Raw genomic sequence first — 23,436 nt, forward strand, 5'->3', positions numbered from 1 at the left:
TGCCTCATTGCTTGCATCCGTAATGGGTCAGCGGTCAAACGACCTCCACTCATCACTGTCAAACGCTCCCTGAAACACTTCAGCGAGCAGGCCTTTCTAATCGACCTGTCCGGGGTATCCTGGAAGGATATTGAACTCACCCCGTCAGTAGAGGATGCCTGGTTATTTTTTTTTTATGCCTTCCTCACCATCTTAAATAAGCATGCCCCGTTAAAGAAATTTAGAACCAGGAACAGATATTGGTTCTCTCAAGACCTGACTGCTCTTTAACCAACACAAAAATATCCTATGGCGTTCTGCATTAGCATCAAACAGCCCCCGTGATATGCAACTTTTCAGGGAAGCTAGCAGCCAATATACACAGGCAGTTAGAAAAGCCAAGGCTAGCTTTTTCAAGCAGAAATTTGCTTCCTGCAACACAAACTCCAAAAGTTCTGGGACACTGTAAAGTCCATGGAGAATAAGAACACCTCCTCCCAGCTGCCCACTGCACTGAGGATAGGAAACACTGTCACCACCGATAAATCCACTATAATTGAGAATTTCAATAAGCATTTTCTACGGCTGGCAATGCTTTCAACCTGGCTACCCATACCCCGGTCAACAGCACTGCACCCCCCCCACAGCAACTCGCGCAAGCCTTCCCCATTTCTCCTTCTCCCAAATCCAGTCAGCTGATGTTCTGAAAGAGCTGCAAAATCTTGACCCCTACAAATCAGCCGGGCTAGACAATCTGGACCCTTTCTTTCTAAAATTATCTGCCGAAATTGTTGCAACCCCTATTACTAGCCTGTTCAACCTCTCTTTAGTGTCGTCTGAGATACCCAAAGATTGGAAAGTAGCTGCGGTCATCCCCCTCTTCAAAGGGGGGGACACTCTTGACCCAAACTGCTACAGACCTATATATATCCTTCCCTGCCTTTCTAAGGTCTTCGAAAGCCAAGTCAACAAACAGATTACCGACCATTTTGAATCCCACCATACCTTCTCTGCTATGCAATCTGGTTTCAGAGCTGGTCATGGGTGCACCTCAGCCACGCTCAAGGTCCTAAACGATATCTTAACCGCCATCGATAAGAAACAATACTGTGCAGCCGTATTCATTGACCTGGCCAAGGCTTTCGACTCCGTCAATCACCACATCCTCATCGGCAGACTGGATAGCCTTAGTTTCTCAAATGATTGCCTCGCCTGGTTCACCAACTACTTCTCAAATCGGAGGGCCTGTTGGCCGGGCCTCTGGAAGTCTCTATGGGGGTACCACAGGGTTCAATTCTTGGACCGACTAACTTCTCTTTATACATCGCTGGTGAGTCTCTGATCCACCTCTACGTAGACGACACCATTCTGTATACTTCTGGCCCTTCTTTGGACACTGTGTTAACAACCCTCCAGACGGCCTCCAATTGCTCTTAAATACATGTACAACTAAATGCATGCTCTTCAACCGATCGCTGCCTGCACCTGCCCGCCCGTCCAACATCACTACTCTGGACGGTTCTGACTTAGAATATGTGGACAACTACAAATACCTAGGTGTCTGGTTAGACTGTAAACTCTTCTTCCAGACTCACATCAATAATCTCCAATCCAAGGTTAAATCTAGAATTGGCTTCCTATTTCGCAACAAAGCATCCTTCACTCATGCTGCCAAACATACCCTTGTAAAACTGACCATCTTACCGATCTTCGACTTCATCGATGTCATTTGCAAAATAGCCTCCAACACTATACTCAGCAAATTGGATGTAGTCTATCACAGCACCATCCATTTAGTTACTAAAGCCCCATATACTACCCACCACTGTGACCTGTACGCTCTCGTTGGCTGGCCCTCGCTTCATACTCATCGCCAAACCCACTGGCTCCAGGTCATCTACAAGACCCTGTTAGGTAAAGTCCCCCCTTATCTCAGCTCGCTAGTCACCATAGCAGCACCCACCTGTAGCACGTGCTCCAGCAGGTATATCTCTCTGGTCACCCCCAAAACCAATTATTCCTTTGGCTGCCTCTCCTTCCAGTTCTCTGCTGCCAATGACTGGAACGAACTACAAAAATCTCTGAAACTGGAAACACTTATCTCACAAATCTACCATTCCAGTGTTTTACTTGCTATATTGTATTTACTTTGCCACCATGGCCTTTTTTTTGCCTTTACCTCCCTTATCTCGCCTCATTTGCTCACATTCTATATAGACTTGTTTTTCTACTGTATTATTGACTGTATGTTTGTTTTACTCCATGTGTAACTCTGTGTTGTTGTATGTGTCAAACTGCTTTGCTTTATCTTGGCCAGGTCGCAATTGTAAATGAGAACTTGTTCTCAACTTGCCTACCTGGTTATATAAAGGTGAAATAAATAAAATAAAAGGTGACTGGATGAACCATTTGGGTTTCCACACATGCGGAACCTTTCCAGTTGAAAAAGGTTCCTCTAGGAACCCCTCTGAAAAGGGACGTCGAGGAACGTCGTGAACGTTGTGAATGGAGGGGTTCAATTTTGAACCATTTTAATATTATATTGTATCGGTGACTATCAGTTTGGAGGCTTGGCTTTCACCTGTTAGCGTAAATGTAATTCCTTTTCATCATGTTAAGTTTATATATTGCAAATTAGACTAACTTGAATAATTCTGCTTATAGGTGATTCTGTCTCTTTTCAGTGAGCCGGCTCGTTCGGCTCAGCTCACCAAAAATAGCTTTTTTTCTTTTGGCTACCAAAAGCTCTTTATTAAAAATATGTTTTGTATTTGCGACAGTTTGTGACGGTTTGACTATGATTGGTGTTAAAATAATTCTCATTCAATTATTTTATTCTTTGTTTTAGTATGGTCAGAGTGTGAGTTGGGGTGGGCAGTCTGTTTGTTTTTCTGTTGGTTTTTGTGTTCAGCCTAGTATTGTTCTCAATCAGAGGCAGGTGTCGTTAGTTGTCTCTGATTGAGAATCATACTTAGGTAGTCTGGGTTTCACTTTTGGTTTGTGGGTGTTTGTTTTCCGTGTGAGTGTTTGGTCCACACAGTACTGTTTCGGTTTTCGTTCGTTCACTTTATTGTTTTGTATTTCAGTGTTCAGTTCGTTTCATTAAATATTACATCATGAACACTTACCATGCTGCGCTTTGCTCCAATCCTTCTTCCACCTCTGAATGCCGTTACAATCATTGTCACGGCGTCGTAAGAAGCGGACCAAGGTGCAGCGTGGTGAGCATACATATTCCTCTTTATTAGAAATGTCGCCAGTTGGCTAGGCCCTCCCTCACGCATCTTTGGTTCATTGGTTGACACTGCGTGTCTGATTGACAGGAACAACAGGTGAGGCTGTTAGTCTGAGGAGACAGTCAAAATGAATGTGTGTGCGCTTGAGCATTTAGTCCTATAATATTTTATTTATTTGTTCTTTGAATTAGTTAAAAGTTTTGATTATTCATATCTTAATTTATAAAAATATTTGACTGATATGTAGAGCCGACTCATTCGCGAACAACGAATCACTAATGCATATAATAGTATCACTAATCACTAATGCATAAAATATATATTTGTTTTACCTTTATAAATAAAGGCAAGTCGGTTAAGAACAAAGAACAAATTCTTATTTTCAATGACGGCCTAGGAACAGTGCCTGTTCAGGGGCAGAACGACAGATGACCTTGTCAGCTCGGGGGTTTGAACTTGCAAACTTCCGGTTACTAGTCCAACGCTCTAACCACTAGGCTACCCTGCCACCCTGATTAAAATTGCTGATTACATACAGTAGTAAGATTGTAACTATTCAAACTTTTGGATATGCATAGGCTGTTGATCAGAAATACAGTGTAGACATTGTTAATGTTGTAAATGACTATTGTAGCTGGAAACGGCTGATTTTAATGGAATATCTACATAGGCGTATAGAGGGCCATTATCAGCAACCATCACTCCTGTGTTGCAATGGCACGTTGTGTTAGCTAATCCAAGTTTATAAAGGCTAAATGATAATTCAAAACCCTTTTGCAATTATGTTAGCACAGCTGAAAGCTGTTGTTCTGATTAAAGAAGCAAAAAAACTGGCCCTCTTTAGACAAGTTGAGTATCTGGAGCATCAACATTTGTTAGTTCGATTACAGGATCAAAACGGCCAGAAACAAAGACCAATCGGAATCCACGCTTCAAGATTGTTTAGATCCCGTGGACTGGGATATGTTCCGGGTAGCCTCAGAGTATAAAGAAGTGTAGAGAAGATGTTGTACCCACTGTGACTATTAAAACCTACTCTAACCAGAAACTGTGGACAGATGATGGCATTCGCGCAAAACTGCAAACGCGAACCACAGCATTTAACCATGGAAAGGTGACTGGGAATATAGCTGAATACAAACAGTGTAGTTATTCCCTCCACAAGGCAATCAAACAAACAAAATGTCAGTATAGAGACAAAGTGGGGTTGCAATTCAAGGGCTCAGACACGAGACATATGTGGCAGGGTCTACAGACAATCACGGGCTACAAAAGGACAACCAGCCATGCCACGGACACTGACGTCTTCCTTCCAGACAAACTAAACACCTTCTTTGCCCCGTTTGAGGATAATACAGTGCCACCGACATGGCCCGCAACCAAGGACTACGCCCCCCCCCCCCCTCTCCTTCTCAGTAGCCAACGTGAGTAAGATATTTAAATGTGTTAACCCTCGCAAGGCTGCCGGCTCAGACGGCATCCTTAGCGGCATCCTCAGAGCATGCGCAGGCCGGCTGACCAACTTGCCCATATTCAATATCTCCCTATCCCAGTCTGCTGTCCCAGTCTACATGCTTCAAGATGGCCACCATTGTTCCTGTACCCAAGAATGCAAAGGTAAATTAACTAAATGACTATCGCCTTCTGTCATCATGAAGTGCTTTGAGAGACTAGTCAAGGATCATATCACCTCAACCTTACCTGTCACCCTAGACCCACTTCAATTTGCTTACCGCCCCAAAAGGTCCACAGACGATGCAATCGCTATCACACTGCACACTGCCCTATCCCATCTGGACAAGAGGAATACCTATGTAAGAATGCTGTTAATTGACTACAGCTCAGCATTCAACACCATATAACCCTTCAAGCTCATCATGATGCTTGAGGCCCTGGGTCTCAACCCCGCCCTGTGCAATTGGGTCCTGGACTTCAGGAAACAGCAGAGGGAATACCACCCTATCCACATCGACGGGACAGCAGTGGAGAAGGTGGAAAGTTTTAAGTTCATCTGCGTACACATCACGGACAAGCTGAAATGGTGGCATGACAGGCAGAGGATTAGTATAATTACTACTACCCCTCTCCATGATTTAGATCAGGCTCCAGTGCCATCAACCCCAGCGCCAACTATCAGCCTGTGTCAATGTATAGAGCTGTGAGTTTCAAACCTCATCGATTGCTTCCATCCATTTCTTGCAAAGACACATCCATTTTGATTTTGTCAAGATAAGTTAGACACAGGGGTTGCTCTTTCTATCTTCGCCGTTTATTTTGTAAACATCTCCTATTCACCTCCGTGTGAGATAACAATTGGGACGTGTTACAAGCAAATTGGGAATTTGGGGATGAGACTGTTGTGGGTGTGTTAATGAAAGTGGCCTATGTTTGTCTGAGGAGATTACAAAGCATGCATCACATGCCACATAACTCTCCAGGTATGGTAATTGCCCAATTTAAAAAGCCCTGCGTAGTGGTAATTCAATGCCAGATACATAACCTATCAGCAAATGGGAAAGCAATTCTGAACAATTTAAAGCGTGACAAAAGTCTCCCTTAAACTCTATATACGGATTCTCTTTAGATGAATAGAAGCAATATCAAGAGCTAGCTAGAAAGTCCATGTACCATATACTCTTAGAAGTACTCTGTTCCGGACGTTCTAGACGACCAATTCTCATAGCTTTTAGCCGTGCCCTCATCCTATTCCTCCTCTGTTCCTCTGGTGATGAATAGGTGAATCCAGGCCCTGCAGTGCCTAGCTCCACTCTCACTCCCCAGATGCTCTCTTTTGATGACTTCTGTAACCATGATAGCCTTGGTTTCATGCATGTTAACATTAGAAGCCTTATCCCTAAATTTGTTTTATTCACTGCTTTAGCACACTGCCAGCCGGATGTTCTAGCCGTGTCTGAATCCTGGCTTAGGAAGACCACAAAAAATTCTGAAACCTTCATCCCTAACGACAACATTTTCAGACAAAATAGAATGGCCAAAGGGGGCGGAGTTGCAATCTACTGCAAAGATAGCCTGCAAAGTTCTGTCCTACTATCCAGGTCTGTTCCCAAACAATTTGAACTTCTACTTTTAATAATCCACCTCTCTAAAAACAAGTCTCTCACCGTTGCCGCCTGCTATAGACCACCCTCTTCCCCCAACTGTGCTCTGGGTACCATATGTGAACTGATTGCCCCCCATCTACCTTCAGAGCTTGTACTTCTAAATTGGAACATGTTTAACACCTCAGCCATCCTACAATCAAAGCTTGATGCCCTCAATCTCACACAAATTATCAATGAACCTACCAGGTACCACCCCAAAGCCGTAAACACGGGCACCCTCATAGATATCATCCTAACCAACTTGCCCTCTAAATACACCTCTGCTGTTTTCAACCAAGTTCTCAGCGATCACTGCCTCATTGCTTGCATCCGTAATGGGTCAGCGGTCAAACGACCTCCACTCATCACTGTCAAACGCTCCCTGAAACACTTCAGCGAGCAGGCCTTTCTAATCGACCTGTCCGGGGTATCCTGGAAGGATATTGAACTCACCCCGTCAGTAGAGGATGCCTGGTTATTTTTTTTTTTATGCCTTCCTCACCATCTTAAATAAGCATGCCCCGTTAAAGAAATTTAGAACCAGGAACAGATATTGGTTCTCTCAAGACCTGACTGCTCTTTAACCAACACAAAAATATCCTATGGCGTTCTGCATTAGCATCAAACAGCCCCCGTGATATGCAACTTTTCAGGGAAGCTAGCAGCCAATATACACAGGCAGTTAGAAAAGCCAAGGCTAGCTTTTTCAAGCAGAAATTTGCTTCCTGCAACACAAACTCCAAAAGTTCTGGGACACTGTAAAGTCCATGGAGAATAAGAACACCTCCTCCCAGCTGCCCACTGCACTGAGGATAGGAAACACTGTCACCACCGATAAATCCACTATAATTGAGAATTTCAATAAGCATTTTCTACGGCTGGCAATGCTTTCAACCTGGCTACCCATACCCCGGTCAACAGCACTGCACCCCCCCCACAGCAACTCGCGCAAGCCTTCCCCATTTCTCCTTCTCCCAAATCCAGTCAGCTGATGTTCTGAAAGAGCTGCAAAATCTTGACCCCTACAAATCAGCCGGGCTAGACAATCTGGACCCTTTCTTTCTAAAATTATCTGCCGAAATTGTTGCAACCCCTATTACTAGCCTGTTCAACCTCTCTTTAGTGTCGTCTGAGATACCCAAAGATTGGAAAGTAGCTGCGGTCATCCCCCTCTTCAAAGGGGGGGACACTCTTGACCCAAACTGCTACAGACCTATATATATCCTTCCCTGCCTTTCTAAGGTCTTCGAAAGCCAAGTCAACAAACAGATTACCGACCATTTTGAATCCCACCATACCTTCTCTGCTATGCAATCTGGTTTCAGAGCTGGTCATGGGTGCACCTCAGCCACGCTCAAGGTCCTAAACGATATCTTAACCGCCATCGATAAGAAACAATACTGTGCAGCCGTATTCATTGACCTGGCCAAGGCTTTCGACTCCGTCAATCACCACATCCTCATCGGCAGACTGGATAGCCTTAGTTTCTCAAATGATTGCCTCGCCTGGTTCACCAACTACTTCTCAAATCGGAGGGCCTGTTGGCCGGGCCTCTGGAAGTCTCTATGGGGGTACCACAGGGTTCAATTCTTGGACCGACTAACTTCTCTTTATACATCGCTGGTGAGTCTCTGATCCACCTCTACGTAGACGACACCATTCTGTATACTTCTGGCCCTTCTTTGGACACTGTGTTAACAACCCTCCAGACGGCCTCCAATTGCTCTTAAATACATGTACAACTAAATGCATGCTCTTCAACCGATCGCTGCCTGCACCTGCCCGCCCGTCCAACATCACTACTCTGGACGGTTCTGACTTAGAATATGTGGACAACTACAAATACCTAGGTGTCTGGTTAGACTGTAAACTCTTCTTCCAGACTCACATCAATAATCTCCAATCCAAGGTTAAATCTAGAATTGGCTTCCTATTTCGCAACAAAGCATCCTTCACTCATGCTGCCAAACATACCCTTGTAAAACTGACCATCTTACCGATCTTCGACTTCATCGATGTCATTTGCAAAATAGCCTCCAACACTATACTCAGCAAATTGGATGTAGTCTATCACAGCACCATCCATTTAGTTACTAAAGCCCCATATACTACCCACCACTGTGACCTGTACGCTCTCGTTGGCTGGCCCTCGCTTCATACTCATCGCCAAACCCACTGGCTCCAGGTCATCTACAAGACCCTGTTAGGTAAAGTCCCCCCTTATCTCAGCTCGCTAGTCACCATAGCAGCACCCACCTGTAGCACGTGCTCCAGCAGGTATATCTCTCTGGTCACCCCCAAAACCAATTATTCCTTTGGCTGCCTCTCCTTCCAGTTCTCTGCTGCCAATGACTGGAACGAACTACAAAAATCTCTGAAACTGGAAACACTTATCTCACAAATCTACCATTCCAGTGTTTTACTTGCTATATTGTATTTACTTTGCCACCATGGCCTTTTTTTTGCCTTTACCTCCCTTATCTCGCCTCATTTGCTCACATTCTATATAGACTTGTTTTTCTACTGTATTATTGACTGTATGTTTGTTTTACTCCATGTGTAACTCTGTGTTGTTGTATGTGTCAAACTGCTTTGCTTTATCTTGGCCAGGTCGCAATTGTAAATGAGAACTTGTTCTCAACTTGCCTACCTGGTTATATAAAGGTGAAATAAATAAAATAAAAGGTGACTGGATGAACCATTTGGGTTTCCACACATGCGGAACCTTTCCAGTTGAAAAAGGTTCCTCTAGGAACCCCTCTGAAAAGGGACGTCGAGGAACGTTGTGAACGTTGTGAATGGAGGGGTTCAATTTTGAACCATTTTAATATTATATTGTATCGGTGACTATCAGTTTGGAGGCTTGGCTTTCACCTGTTAGCGTAAATGTAATTCCTTTTCATCATGTTAAGTTTATATATTGCAAATTAGACTAACTTGAATAATTCTGCTTATAGGTGATTCTGTCTCTTTTCAGTGAGCCGGCTCGTTCGGCTCAGCTCACCAAAAATAGCTTTTTTTCTTTTGGCTACCAAAAGCTCTTTATTAAAAATATGTTTTGTATTTGCGACAGTTTGTGACGGTTTGACTATGATTGGTGTTAAAATAATTCTCATTCAATTATTTTATTCTTTGTTTTAGTATGGTCAGAGTGTGAGTTGGGGTGGGCAGTCTGTTTGTTTTTCTGTTGGTTTTTGTGTTCAGCCTAGTATTGTTCTCAATCAGAGGCAGGTGTCGTTAGTTGTCTCTGATTGAGAATCATACTTAGGTAGTCTGGGTTTCACTTTTGGTTTGTGGGTGTTTGTTTTCCGTGTGAGTGTTTGGTCCACACAGTACTGTTTCGGTTTTCGTTCGTTCACTTTATTGTTTTGTATTTCAGTGTTCAGTTCGTTTCATTAAATATTACATCATGAACACTTACCATGCTGCGCTTTGCTCCAATCCTTCTTCCACCTCTGAATGCCGTTACAATCATTGTCACGGCGTCGTAAGAAGCGGACCAAGGTGCAGCGTGGTGAGCATACATATTCCTCTTTATTAGAAATGTCGCCAGTTGGCTAGGCCCTCCCTCACGCATCTTTGGTTCATTGGTTGACACTGCGTGTCTGATTGACAGGAACAACAGGTGAGGCTGTTAGTCTGAGGAGACAGTCAAAATGAATGTGTGTGCGCTTGAGCATTTAGTCCTATAATATTTTATTTATTTGTTCTTTGAATTAGTTAAAAGTTTTGATTATTCATATCTTAATTTATAAAAATATTTGACTGATATGTAGAGCCGACTCATTCGCGAACAACGAATCACTAATGCATATAATAGTATCACTAATCACTAATGCATAAAATATATATTTGTTTTACCTTTATAAATAAAGGCAAGTCGGTTAAGAACAAAGAACAAATTCTTATTTTCAATGACGGCCTAGGAACAGTGGGTTAACTGCCTGTTCAGGGGCAGAACGACAGATGACCTTGTCAGCTCGGGGGTTTGAACTTGCAAACTTCCGGTTACTAGTCCAACGCTCTAACCACTAGGCTACCCTGCCACCCTGATTAACATTGCTGATTACATACAGTAGTAAGATTGTAACTATTCAAACTTTTGGATATGCATAGGCTGTTGATCAGAAATACAGTGTAGACATTGTTAATGTTGTAAATGACTATTGTAGCTGGAAACGGCTGATTTTAATGGAATATCTACATAGGCGTATAGAGGGCCATTATCAGCAACCATCACTCCTGTGTTGCAATGGCACGTTGTGTTAGCTAATCCAAGTTTATAAAGGCTAAATGATAATTCAAAACCCTTTTGCAATTATGTTAGCACAGCTGAAAGCTGATGTTCTGATTAAAGAAGCAAAAAAACTGGCCCTCTTTAGACAAGTTGAGTATCTGGAGCATCAACATTTGTTAGTTCGATTACAGGATCAAAACGGCCAGAAACAAAGACCTTTGTTCTGAAACTCAACAGTCTATTCTTCTTCTTGAGAAATTAAGGCTTTTCCATGCGAGAAATTGCCAAGAAACTGAAGATCTCGTACAATGCTGTGTACTACTCCCTTCACAGAACAGCGCAAACTGGCGCTAACCAGAATCGAAAGAGGAGTGGGTGGCCACCGATGCACAGTTTCAGAAGAAAGGTCTTTATTTCTGGCGATTTTGAGCCTGTAATCGAACCCACAAATGCTGATGCTCAACTAGTCTTAAGAAGGCCAGTTGTATTGCTTCTTTAATCAGAACAATAGTTTTCAGCTGTGCAAACATAATTGAAAAAGGGTTTTCTAATGGTCAATTAGCATTTTTCGATTAGCTAACTTGGATTAGCTAACACAACGTGCCATTGGAACACAGGAGTGATGGTTGCTGATAATGGGTCTCTGTACGCCTACGTAGATATTTGTCACGTTGGTATGAATGATTCGAGAGTCAGGTGTAGGAATGCGTAATAGGAGTTTTTGTTTCTTTACTCAAATTACGGCGTGCCGTGTAAAGGCACGGGGACGAAGACCAAACAAACACATATACAACACAGAGTTGAAACCCAAACAAAAGAGCGAGGAGTACCTTAAATAAATTACACACGCACACAATGATTAACACACGGAACGAGACTTGTAATCATCTGCACAATCCACAATGGCACGAAAGCCAAAACACAGAGCACAGGTACTCACACGCACCAACGGACATAGTAACAATAATCAACTGCTCAATGGAAACCAAGGGGCAGGTATATACAAATACAATCAGTGGGAATAGGCGCCAGATGTGCTTAATGAAAGTTCCGGAGGGATTCGTGACAGTACCCCCCAGACATGCTGCAACGACACTGGCCTCAAGGACGATCACAGGAACGCAGTGCGGGTCGATCAGGACCGATGCAGCTGCCGAAGTTGCGTCGTTGTCGGACTGGGCCAGTTGCCACAGCCGAAGTTGCGGCGCGTCGAATGGCCCAGTAGCGGCGGAGTCAGACGGCCCAGTAGCAGTGGCATCGGTTAGACCGGTTGTGACGGCGTCGGACGAGCAGTTGTGGCAGCTGAAGTTGCATCGTCGGACGGACCCGTTGTGGCGTCGTCGGACAGACCCGTTGCGGCGACGTCGGACGGCCCAGTTGCAGCTGCCGAAGTTGCGGCGGCGCCGGACAGACCAGTCACAACGTCGTTAGATGGGCCATTTCCGCTGTCTCCCTTAATGGTCGATTATTCTGTCACACTGGTATGAATGATTCGGGAGACAGGCGCAGGAATGCGTAATAGGAGTTTTTATTCCACCCAAATTACGGCGAAGCCCAAACAAACACGTATACAACACACAGGGTTGAAACCCAAACAAAAGAGCGAGGAGTACCTCTAATAAATAACACAGACGCAAAATGATTAACACATGGGACGAGACCCGCAATCATCTGCGCAATCCACAATGGCATGAAAGCCAAAACAAACAGCACACGTAGTCACACGCACCAGTGGACATAGTAACAATAATCGACCGCCCAATGGAAACCAAGGGGCACATATATGCAAATACAATCAGTCGGAATAGGGGCCAGGTGTGCGTAATGAAAGTTCCGGAGGGATTCGTGACAATATTCCATAAAACTGTATTTCTGATCAATTTGATGTTATTTTAATGGACAAAAATGTGCTTTTCTTTCAAAAACAAGGACATTTCAAAGTGACCCCAAACTTTGAACGTTAGTGTATATATCTTAATCCACACTTCACATTGTTCCAATGTACAAAAATGCAAGTTTAATTAACTTTCTCTCACAAGCATGTACTCCTGGTTTATTGAATAGGAGTATTGATTTATAAAACATACTGCAATTAACCACCCTTCAATTAGTGGCACACAAATGTTGAACTCATCATTCAGCCTCCATTCAGTTAACCTCCATTCATTTCTCCAACTCATCATCTGAAAAACAGGCGAGAAAAGTTAGGACATTTTATTGCACCTTTCAAGAGCTTCTATCTGATAAAAACAACTCTCCTCTCCAAAGGTGGATAATTGAATCGTATGTAAATAGAAACTGAGAAATAGGAAAGGATGGGTATAAATACGTTAATATACTGAGCCAACAACTGGAGTCCTTTGAGAGAACTCATACCATAGCATGACAGAGGGCACACTCCGCTAGGTGATGGATATTCAGACGAGCACAAAATGCTCTTCTCAGAGACATGATAAGAGCACTTAACAGTCTCATTCTGCCGAGACCTCAGAGGAAGAGACGATCAGGGGCCTCTGCATCTTTGCATATATATTTTTTATTTTCTGTCATCTGGGAAAGTGAAAAGAAAAATACACCCCTAAGGAGACGAGAGGTAAAGTTATTACACCCTGAATCTTCGAGCGAGAAATCAATTTCAATTGGGTATCTTAAAGGTTGAGCAGAAAGGTCATTTCCACAACGAGCCAGAGAGGAGAAGAAAAGTCTATCTCAAAGCGAACCTTGAGGACAGGGCAAAGGATGCAGGATTTCTAATCATAGCTGGTGAGAAGAAACCAGCAACAGCAACATGACTTGTTGACCTTAGCATCTTTATTCACAGGGTGAACTGTGGCAAAGGCTACTCTAAAGAATCCACCCACTGATTTTTTTTAATATCAGCCCCTCGAGGGGCTGCACTGTAAAACTAAGTGTTTAGGATCTGAACACATAAATAAAACACATAACTAAACCCTTTTCTGTAACACTTTTTAAACATGTCAGGCCATTTAGAATTTCAATGAAAACGTGTCAGTGTTTAGATTGTAAACACCAGAATATGTTTATTCCCTGTAAGACTTTTTAAAGACATGAACACGTTAATTGAGCACAAGGCAGTTGGGTGTAAAGCTGAATTTGCATATTTCCCAGTATTTCCTTTCAATTAAATGTGAGAGATACCTACCCATGACTGTGTTTTGTTAGTGACAGAGACGTTGTTGCATTCAATAACTTCTAGTCCTAAATCCTTCTTCACCATTTATGATTACATATGTGACTCGTTTCAGGAAACTGGTCATGCATCAGTACTTCACAGGAGAGGCATTTGAACGTTAACATTTATATTTTCTAAAAATAATTTTTTTGGGGAGCAGAAAGGCCTTCTGGACCGTTAACTTTCATGTGCTTTAATAACAAACTGGTATGCCATCTGTAAATATGAAGAAAATTGTTCAATTACATCTTCAAACTAAGGGCAACCATGACATCCGTGATAGAGAGGGAGAAGCGTTCATCCATATATATGGGTAAGAGAGTCTAGCTAGGAACATTTTCAGATATTGTACATTTTATCAGAAAGTTGTATTCATTACAAGTTAAAGCGTACTGTTATGCTAGCTAACATTATCTGGTTGGCTCGCTAGCTAACATTACGTATAGTATGCAATCAATTAATTAATCAATGTTCATGAGGAAACATACATATTAAAACTATTCTAAAACTCTCCCTGCAACAAAGCATGCTAGAAAATATGATGAGGCCCTTCCCATGTCTTTTTCACTCTGTGAGAGTTAAAGTAAATGAACTCAACACAGTCGAGTAACAAGAACACAATGTGATTGTAAAGATTTCTTGAATCAAATGTCCTCTTAAGTTTTGCTGAAATGTAGATAACGTAGGCAACACTCATCTGAATAAAAGGCATGGAAAGTTACATCAATTTCTAATGACTAAATGCACTCTAAACATGACGATGAGAAAGTAAACACTAGTGTTTAAAATCTGAACACTTAGGAGATTAAGGTGTTCTTGTTGGAAACTGACTGGAAAAATCTGACTATCGTGTTTAATCTTGCATTCTAAACACCTGTATTTTAGATGACACTTATTGACAAATCTAAATGCCTAATGTTTAAGTTTTAAACACTGACGTTTAGGTTATAAATGTGTCATGTTTCATGGTTTTACAGCCTGTGAGCTGGTTATATACTGTAGCTGCACTCTTAGCACCGCTGCAACACATATTTTACAGCGAACGCTGCAGCAGAAGCGAGCGGGCAGTAGACTATTGGGTGATCATGTTCATGAGTCTGTTATTAAAGAATATGAAATAACATGTATGTTTACTGCTTTTTTCTCCAAAAACAATACAATAGAGGCAGGATACTTGTCCACATGATTAAGCATGTATTTAATGTAGCAAAAATGACATTAACTAATTTTCGACCAAATGAGCAGTTACTGCCTTTTTGCTTGGTAGGGCAGCATAGTGACAATAGTGGTAAGTGGATAGTTTGTTCAGATCTGCAATAGGTTAACTAGCAATCATACCATACATATATCATTCAAATCTGCACCAATTTTCAATATAAATCCATAAGAACATTGAGGAATAGCTGATAGGCAGAGGAGAGGCCAGGTGCGTCATTGCACATGAAAGAACAGTCAAGAAATGAGACACTCAACTCAAAAAGGTCTCCTATTGATCTTCTTTAGTTCCTACAAATAAAATGTACTGTATAACAGATTCCCTCTTCACATCTCTCAAAATAGTCCAAAAATAAAAGTGATTCATTTAATTCAAATGAATCAATTACTTTTAAACAATTATTTTTGACTTATTGAATGATGTGCTTCTCCATTGTAGTAGTTGGGCTTTGGTTACTTAAATCGCAGTGAATCTAATCATGGGAATCAGAATAATAATTTGTGAATCACAAACAATTAAACATATTTTTTTTGTTCTAGCCTTCCTTCCGAATTGTGTCTCTCCAAAATGAATTTTGTAGATACTTTAAGTTGATTTGGACATTATATTTATGGGACAATGCAACTCAACAGATGACATTAGTCAGCCTGAAGTAAACACTTCTAAAGGTAAGATATATATAGCCTATCAGCTCTATAACATCACATGTTATAGAGCCTCCCAATTAAATGTTGACTGCAAAGTAGGCGCCTGGCAGAATGATAACATTTTTATTTGTATCAATAGGTGCACATTTGTTTGCTTTAATGCGCAGTATAGAAACCTGACAGAAACACAGCTAACTTAACACAAATGTATTGTGACTAAAACTCGGCTCGGACAGGTTTTCAATGGAGCTCTACAACATCTGGCACCAATATAGTGGATTGGGGGGCTGCCTGACTGGGACTCATACCATGGCCCTGTGAGTGTCATTCGAAAACCATTATACTGTCACAATCCTCGCTATATGAGCCATGGTACAAATCCTACATAGTGAGTTTCAAAAGAAATCAGCCAAGACCTCAGAACAACAATTGTAGACCTCCACAAGTCTGGTTCATCCTTGGGAGCAATTTCCAAATGCCTGAAGGTACTACGTTCATCTGTACAAACAATAGTACGCAAGTTTAAACACCATGGGACCACGCAGCTGTCATACCGCTCAGGAAGGAGATGCGTTCTATCTCCTAGAGATGAACGTACTTTGGTACGAAAAGTGCAAATCAATCCCAGAACAACAGCAAAGGACCCTGTGAAGATGCTGGAGGAAACAGGTACAAAAGTATCTTTATCCACAATAAAACGAGTCCTGGTCTGATGAAACAAAAATAGAACTGTTTGGCCATAATGACTATCATTATGTTTGGAGGAAAAAGGGGGAGACTTGCAAGCCTAAGAACACCATCCCAACCGTGAAGCAAGGGGGTGGCAGCATCACGGTGTGGGGGTGCTTTGCTGCAGGAGAGTCTGGTGCACTTCACAAAATAGATGGCATCATGAGAAGGTAAATTATGTGGATATATTGAAACAACATCTCAAGACATCAGTCAGGAAGTTAAAGCTTGGTCGCAAATGGGTCTTCCAAATGAACAATGACCCCAAGCATACTTCCAAAGTTGTGGGAAAATGGCTTATGGACAACACAGTCAAGGTATTGGAGTGGTCATCACAAAGCTCTGACCTCAATCCCATAGAACATTTGTGGGCAGAACTGAAAAAACGTGTGTGAGCAAGGAGGCCTAGAAACCTGACTCAGTTACACCAGCTCTGTCAGGAGGAATGGGCCAAAATTCATTCAACTTATTGTGGGAAGCTTGTGGAAGGCTACCCAAAATGTTTAACCCAAGTTAAACAATTTGAAGGCAATGCTACCAAATACTAATCGAGTGTATGTAAACTTCTGACTTCAACTGTAGGTCGGGTGCCTTGTAAGGATCCGATGGTGAGTGGGTAATACGCCTCTACCATCAGTCCTAATTGCCAACGTGCAATCATTGGATAACAAAATGGATGAGCTCTGATCAAGACTATCCTACCAACATTAAAAACGGTAATATATTTTGTTTCACCGAGTCGTGGCTGGATAACATACAGCTGGTTTGGTTTTCTGTGCATCAACAAGATAGAACGGTTGCCTCAGGTAAGACAAGGGGTGGCGGTCTGTATCTATTTGTCACAGACTGGAATATGTTCCAGGATTCTTCCGATGGCATTGAGGAGTAAACCACATCAGTCACTGGCTTCATCAATAAGTGGATCGATGACGTCTTCACCACAGTGACCGTACGTGCATATCCCAACCAGAAGCCATGGATTACAGGCAACATCCGCAATGAGCTAAAGGGCAGATCTGCCGCTTTCAAGGAGCAGGACTCTAACCCGGACGCTTATGAGAAATCCCACAACGCCCTCCGACGAACCATCAAACAGGAAAAGCATCAATACAGAGCTAAGATTGAATCCTCCTACACCGGCTCCGACTCTAGTCGGATGTGATAGGGCTTGCAAAATATTACAGACTACAAAGGGAAGTACAGCTGCAAACTGCCCAGTGACACAAGCATACCAGACGAGCTTTAAGTGCTTTGAGGCAAGCAACACTGAATCATGTATGAGAGCACCAGCTGTTCTGAATGACTGTGTGATCACGCTCTCTGAAGCTGATGTGGACACACTGACATTTTAACCTGTCCTTGACCGAGTCTGTAATAACAACATGTTTCAAGCAGACCACCATTGTCCCTGTGCCCAAGAACACCAAGGTAACCTGCCTAAATGATTACCGACCCATAGCACTCACGTCTGTAGCCATGAAGTGCTTTGAAAGGCTGGTCATGGCTCACATCAACACCATTATCCCAGAAACACTAGACGCACTCCAAATTGCATACTTCCGCAACAGATCCACAGATGAAGCAATATCTACTGCACTTCACACTGCCCTTTCCCACCTGGCCAAAAGGAACATGTACGTGAGAATGCTTTTCATTGACTACAGGTCAGCATTCAACACCATAGTGCCCTCAAAGCTCATCATTAAGCTAAGGACCCTGGAACTAAACACCTCCCTCTATAGCTGGAATTTGGACTTCCTGACGGGCCAACCCCAGGCGGTAAGGGTCGTTAACAACACATCTGCCAAGCTGATCCTCAACACAGGGGCCCCTCAGGGGTGGTGCTCAGTCCCCTCCTGTACTCCCTGTTCACCCATGACTAAATGGCCAAGCACGACTCCAACACCATCATTAAGTTTGCTGACGACACAACAGTGGTTACAGGGATATCAACAGAGAGGTATATTCTCTGGGTGATTTAAGTATTGACTGGCTCTCATTAAGCTGCCTACTCAAGAAAAAACTTAAAACTGTAACCAGTGCCTGCAACCTGGTTCAGGTTGTCAGTCAACCTACCAGGGTATTTACAAACAGCACAGGAATGAAATCATCAATATGTATTTATCACATCTTTACTAATGCTGCAAGAATTTGCTTTAAAGCAGTATCCAAATCCATAGGATGTAGTGGTCACAATATAGTAGCCATATCTATGAAAACCAAAGTTCCAAAGGCTGGGCCTAATATAGTGTATAAGAGGTCATACAATAAGTTTTGTAGTGATTCTTATGTTGATGACGTAAAGAGTATTTGCTGATCTGTGATGTGTAATGAAGCTGCACTTGACACGTTTTTTTAATTGCTTATTTCATTCATTGAATCACATGGCTCATACATCACACAACCCACTGATATTGCCAACTAGTTTAATGACTTCTTTATTGGCAAGATAAGCAAACTTAGGTATGACATGCCAGCAACAAACGCTGACACTACACATCCAAGTATATATGATCAAATTATGAAAGACAAGCATTGTAATTTTGAATTCCATAAAGTCAGTGTGGAAGAGGTAAAAAAAAATATTGTTGTCTATCAACAATGACAAGCCACCGGGGTCTGACAATCTGGATGGAAAATTACTGAGGATTATAGGTGACGATATCGCCACTCCTATTTGCCAAAGCTTCAAGTTACGCCTACTAGAAAGTGCGTGCCCTCAGGCCTGGAGGGCATAAGTCATCCCACTACCCAAGAATAGTAAAGCCCCCTTTCACTGGCTGAAATAGCCGACCAACCAGCCAGTTACCAACCCTTAGTAAACTCCTGGAAAAAATTGTGTTTGACCAGATACAATGCCATTTCACAGTAAACAAATTGACAAAAGACTTTCAGCACACTTATAGGGAAGGACACTCAACAAGCACAGCACTTACACAAATGACTGATGATTGGCTGAGAGAAATTGATGACAAAATTATTGTTGGGGCTGTCTTGCTAGACTTCAGTGCAGATCTTGACATTATCAATCATAGTCTGCTGTTGGAAAAACATATGTTATGGCTTTACACCCCCTGCTATAATGTGGATAAAGAGTTACTTGTCTAACAGAACACAGAGGGTGTTCTTTAATGGAAGCCTCTCAAACATAATCCATGTAGAATCAGGAATTCCCCAGGGTAGCTGTTTAGGCCTCTTGCTTTTTTCAATATTCACTAACGACATGCCACTGTCTATGTATGCGGATGACTCAACACTATACACGTCAGCTACTACAGCGACTGAAATGACTGCAACACTTAACAAAGAGATGCAGTTAGTTTCGGAATGGGTAGCAAGGAATAAGTTAGTCCAGACTATGAGAGGCGCACAGTACTACATAGAGCCATGACAACATGGAACTCTATTCCACATCAGGTAATTGATGCAAGCAGTAGAATCTGATTTAAAAAGCAGGTAAAAATACACCTTATAGAACAATGGGGACTGTGAAGAGACACACACAAAGGTACAGACACATGCATGTGCACACATTGTGATATTGTTGTATGGTGATATTGAACATTTTGTGTTGTAGCGATGTTATATGATGTACTGTTTTATCTTTAGCTCATTCAGTACATAGTTCATAGTTTTATCTTTTGTTTTATATGTCATGTGGGTGCTTTGATGTGTTTGGACCCCAGGAAGAGTAGATGCTGCCTTGGGACCCCTAATTAATACAAATACCTGCCATTCGTTGAATGAAAATAGACATCTGTTACAAAACACAAACGTTTAATGGTGATGGGTTCGGATTTCTAAACTTTAAATATTGTTAATCATAAGTTATACTAGAGACATGAGGGGTGCCATGGTCTAGGGTCTACACCAGAAGTTAATGGTTATCTGTAGGAGGAATGTATATGGTGAATGCAATTAAGTTTTGAATGTGCTGAGTGCAGGGAAGACAATCACATGTTGGCAGGCACTGATAATGGTGGAGAGCTGTGAATTAGTGAGGAAGGGGGTCGAGGTCAGGTCAGGTCACATTAAGGGAGAAGGAAAAGTGTATTGCCGTATCACTTAACTTCCTGTCTAGCAAAAAATATGTAATGTTTCGAGAGAACGAGGAGACTTCACCCAAATTGGGGTATATATATTTCCATTGGTGAAAATATGTTTTTGTCTGTTCAGCTGTTTGATCCTTTGGGGTGAATAAACTTGGTTGGTGCTTTTATAGTGTCAATTTCTTACTCTGATATTTAGAACCTAACAATGGCATTCAGATATTGTCAAGCCAAGCCTTCAATACTGAGTGGGGACAAGGGAGGGGTGGATTGTCTGTTTGTTAAGATTGACACACTCTATTTGATTGTGGTGTTGAAAACACAAACCATGATGAAGCACTCAATGTCGGTAATTGGTTTGTAATTGGTTTGCTGCATTACTTATTGGTACCGAAATCTGTTGCTGGAAAATTTGTGGCATATTTTTTTGTTTATTTATGTAACATTTATTTAACCAGGCAAGTCAATTAAGAACAAATTCTTATTTACAATGATGGCATGGCAAGATGCAAAAAGCCTCCTGTGGAAATGGGGGCTGGGATATACTGTTCCAGTCAAAAGTTTGGATGCACCTACTCATTCAATTTTTTGTAACTATTTTCTACATTGTATAATAATAGTGAAGACATCAAAACTATTAAATAACACATATGGAATCATGTAGTTACCAAAAAAGTGTTAAACAAATCCAAATATATTTTAGATTTTAGATTTTTCAAAGTAACCAACGTTTGTCTTGATGACAGTTTTGCAAACTTTGGCATTCTCTCAACCAGCTTCACCTGGAATGCTTTTCCAACAGCCTTGAAGGTGTTCCCACATGTGCTGAGTACTTATTGGCTTCTTTTCCTTCACTCTGCAGACCAACTCATCCCAAACCATCTCAATTGGGTTGAGGGTGGGTGATTCTGAAGGCCAGGTCATCTGGTGCAGCACTCCATCACTCTCTTTGGTCAAATAGTGTGTTTTGGCTAATTTTCCTGTTGAAAAACAAATGATAGTCCCACTAAGCGCAAACCAGATGAGATGTCTATCGCTGCAGAATGCTGTGGTAGCCATGCTCGTTAAGTGTGCCTTAGATTCTAAATAAATCACCAACAGTGTCATCAGCAAAGCACCCTCACACCATCACACCTTCTCCTCCATGCTTCACGGTGGGAAACACACATGCGGAGATCATCCATTCACCTGCTCTGCGTCTCACAAAGACACGGCAGTTGGAATCAAATCCCTCATCAGACAAAAGTACAGATTTCCAACGGTCTAATGTCCATTGCTTGTGTTTCTTGGCCCAAGCATGTCTCTTCTTATTATTGGTGTCCTTTATTAGTGGTTTCTTTACAGCAATTTGACCATGAAAGCCTGAGTCTCCTCTGAACAGCTGATGTTGAGATGTGTCTGTTACTTGAACTCTGTGAAGCATTTATTTGGGCTGCAACCTGAGGTGCAGTTAACTCTAAAGAATGTATCCTCTACAGCAGAGGTAACTCTGGGTCTTCCTTTCCTGTGGTGGTCCTCATGAGAGCCAGTTTTATTATAGCGCTTGATGGTTTTTGAACTGCACTTACGGTTAAAACGGTTAGTTTCCGGATTGACTGACCTTCATGTCTTAAAGCAATGATGGGCCATTGTTTCTCTTTGCTTATTTGAGCTGTTCTTGCCATAATATGGACTTGGTCTTTTACCAAATAGGACTATCTTCTGTACCCCTACCTTGTCACAACACAACTGATTGGCTAAACGCATTAAGAAGGAATGAGATTCCACAAATTAACTTTTAACAAGGCACACATGTTAATTGAAATGCATTCCAGGTGACTACCTCATGAAGCTGGTTGAGAGAATGTCAAGAGTGTGTAAAGCTGTCATCAAGGCCAAGCTGTAATTTTCGGGACTCTTAGCATAAAAGAAGATTGAGATCTGAGCTTACATGTGTTTGTATTCGAGCTATAAGAGATGATAAATAAATTGGCGGTTTTCGTAAAATGGCCTTATAAATAAGAATGTTTGTGTTTAAGGCTGTGTGTTGCTAGTGATGTCCACCTGACAGCACTGTAGAGATGACAATGGTGAGTTAGACGTCTCTGATTGGTGACTAAACTAAGGGCTTCACGATACACAGTCACTCGAGAGCCTTCAGTATAGAACTTGAGGCTTGCACATAAATAGTATCACCATAGTCCAATACAGAGAGAAAAGAACATCGAATTAACTTCTTTCTGGCGGCAAAGAAAGACAAGCTTTGCGCCAGTTATAAAACTCAATATGCAGCTTCAGTTTCCTGACAAGATTCTCTACATGGGTGGTGAAGCTCAACTTCTCATCCACCCAAACTCCCAGATATTTGCAAGTTTTGACTTTCTCTATAGAATGGCCTTCCAAGCTAGTAATTACATGATTTTCAGAGTGTTTAGTGTTGGAAAATACTATGCATTTTGTTTTATAGGAATTCGGAAAAATAATCAAATCATACAGATTCTGTTGAATGTTGTTAAAAGCTTTTTGAGCTTTTTCAAAAGGAAAAGTCAAACTGCTGCCACTTGAATAGAGAACAGTGTCATCCACAACTGTCCCTTAGTGAGTACCAGGTGAATAGTGGACTGTAAATTAAAATGTAGCTAATCCAAAATGTACATTTAGAGAATGAGCAGCTCTTTCCCTTCACCTGTTGATTGAGGTCTTTTATAAGTGGAACAAATCGTCCAAAATTAAAACATCCCTCAGCTCACCCATCAGTTAGCATTAGTTTATTTCAAGGTAGACAAAGCACGTCTCTCAGCTCTTGGCCAGTCATTACTGGTTTAAATGCCGTCAATGTTTAATTTCATCCTAAAACTGCAGGGGACAACAGAGTATATCCTCTGGCTAATGTCCTGGTCACTGTGATTGAAATTCTCATTCAACACTTTGATATTTCTTTCAACAGAGCGCCATTCAAAGCTTAATGGACCTCTTCTAACAAGTTATTGTTTTTACTGATGTGTATCAATTATTAAGCGATAATACATGAGAGGTCATATGATGTTGTCACGAGGCGATGCCGAGTGGC

Source organism: Oncorhynchus clarkii, chromosome 3 (assembly GCF_045791955.1).
Source record: "Oncorhynchus clarkii lewisi isolate Uvic-CL-2024 chromosome 3, UVic_Ocla_1.0, whole genome shotgun sequence".
NCBI classification, from domain to species: domain Eukaryota; kingdom Metazoa; phylum Chordata; class Actinopteri; order Salmoniformes; family Salmonidae; genus Oncorhynchus; species Oncorhynchus clarkii.